Below are 2,270 nucleotides of genomic sequence, written 5' to 3'. Positions count from 1 at the left end.
TTTTTCTTCTAATTTCGATATTTAATGAGTTAAGTATGATTATTTGGCATTTTATTGATATTGACAAAATCCGACCATCCCAGCGTCGAAACGGCGAACTTTTGGCAAAAAATTTCGTTTTCCCTCAATAACTTCTAAACCGTTGGTCCCACGAGAAAATTGTATATAACCTTTTACAAGATAAACTAGATAAAATTACGTTACAGGACATGTTCTAAGAAACTATGGTGATTTTATTAGCAACTGAATAGCGTACGTAAATAAACACAGCGAGAGGCCAAGGGTCTCAGAAGCTTCAATTCCATTCTTCACAAGCTTAACTCGACAAGATCAGACGTTGTAACGATTACGATTAATACTCCGATAAGCTTTGCAGGCCGCGATTGTCCGTGAAAAACGGTCGCAATATCAGCCGATTTCGTATTCCGCGCGGTTAATACCATAAACGCGTCAGCGTGCTTTCTCTCCATCTAGGGAGGCACGCTCAAAAAATATTCCTGCGCACAGGCGCTTTTTTCCCATCCTCCTCCTCTCTCGCGATTGCGTTCGCCATCCCTGTACTTGTCTCGGCGGCTATAGACAGAGCCCGCGGCATTTTCTATTTATTAAATATACGCGGGCACGCATAACACGCAGTCCACTCGCTTCCGGAGAGAGCAGCGATACTTGCTGCAGCTGCGCGCGCGTCTATGCACGTGTGAGCGCACGCTAATAGCGAGTAAAACGCGCGCCCGTGGCCCGTTTATGGGCATGAAAGTCCTCGATCTCGGCGAACGCGACGATCTATCGATCCTTCAGATGAGCCCGACAGCGACAATCGGTGAAAAGAGCTTTACTATACAACGACAGTGAGATAAGTACTGCACCAACTAGAATTTCGTCTCTGCGGCCATTTATAGGCAACATTCTTATTATAGTGAATTTTACTTTGCGATATGAGACATTGGAACTTTTTTTTACGGATACACAATGCTTGAATATGCAGCTCAACTAGTTTCGTTCCTTTCGTCGAACATTCGTGCGAAGGTAAAATACCGTAAAAGAAAAGAATAATAATTTATTACACTAGATGAGATCGAGGATAGATTGATCCTCTTGATCTATTACGTTGCAACGTCACAGTGATCGAGATTACGGGAATCGATATCTAAGCGCGCTACGCCAAGTCGTTTCAAGGATAATAAATGAAACAAAGAATATAGACCAGGAGAAAAATATAGAAAAAAAAAAGCAGCAATCATGATCAATCGCAATGAATTCAATCGACGTTTCTCTCCTTTGTGCGACTGTTACGAGGGGTGCATGAATGGATCCGAGTAATTTCTCTCTTGAAAGATCGTACGAATTGATCCTCGTGATCTTAATCGACAGGCTCCGGGGCACAGGGTGCAACGCATAATTGATTTAAGCTCGCAACGAAACGCTTTTAACGCTGATTCGCGAAGTGTATGCGCGGCATTGCATTCATTGTGTAATTTTGGAACACTTCCTGCTTGAGCTGAATGATAAGCATTGCGATTCTTTCAAATTGATCTCTGGACTTAGTCTTTGCGCACTTACGTGCACATTCCATTTTTTATATAATTTTTATGTGTCCTTTGCTATTGTAGCTGCAGCTATAGTGTTTCCAGTGTTTCGTGGGACACCTAGTATATGAAACTATGAAAAAATTAAATTGCTCTTGCTGCCGCCATAAGCACCACGCGATGCGGCGCCTCGTATCGCTATGCCTGGCAGCACTTTTCACGATAATTAACTCTGGTCTTTAACCCAGTCACGTGATACTCGTTAGTTGTTATTCTATTCGTATGGTCGACCTCGAGCTAATCGTAAGAATAGCTTAGGAAAGTCGAAGAGCTTCGCATAACAATGACTATACGCGTTGCGAACGCGTCATAACTCCTTGTTTCCCGATAGCTCTGCAATTAGTTAGCTTAGGGAAGAAGGCTACGCGATAATAAGGAACATACGACGTCCTCTTCGATTAGTGGACGACGGAATTACAAAACGATGCGACGGTTCACTACGTTGGAATTTTACTCGAATATGAGATGAAAAACGTCTGAGTATGGAATTGGACGATGGCCGCTGTTAAGCAACACGACGGGATTTATGAAAAGTCGAAACCCGCGCGTTCGAATATTTAATTAATAGCTCGTCGTAACGTTTGATAACTAGGATGTTTAATTTATCATAACTTTTGAACGGGAATTCAAGTTTACTATCTTTGCTTTTTTCCTTTTCGTAATAAGTTGAGTGTTGTTATGGCT

General features: G+C 42.2%; 1 protein-coding gene across 5 annotated transcripts in view; it reads right to left on the bottom strand.

The window, feature by feature from the left end:
• The window catches only part of cv-c (RhoGTPase activating protein), a 102,038-nt gene that overhangs the window by 24,581 nt on the left and 75,187 nt on the right, over positions 1-2,270 (bottom strand). The window lies entirely within an intron of this gene.

Source organism: Ceratina calcarata, unplaced genomic scaffold, assembly GCF_001652005.2.
Source record: "Ceratina calcarata isolate Rehan_Ccalc_2016 unplaced genomic scaffold, ASM165200v1 scaffold353.2, whole genome shotgun sequence".
NCBI lineage: Eukaryota > Metazoa > Arthropoda > Insecta > Hymenoptera > Apidae > Ceratina > Ceratina calcarata.
The sequence above is the reverse complement of the archived record's forward strand: the minus strand, read 5'-3'. Positions and strand labels throughout refer to the sequence as shown.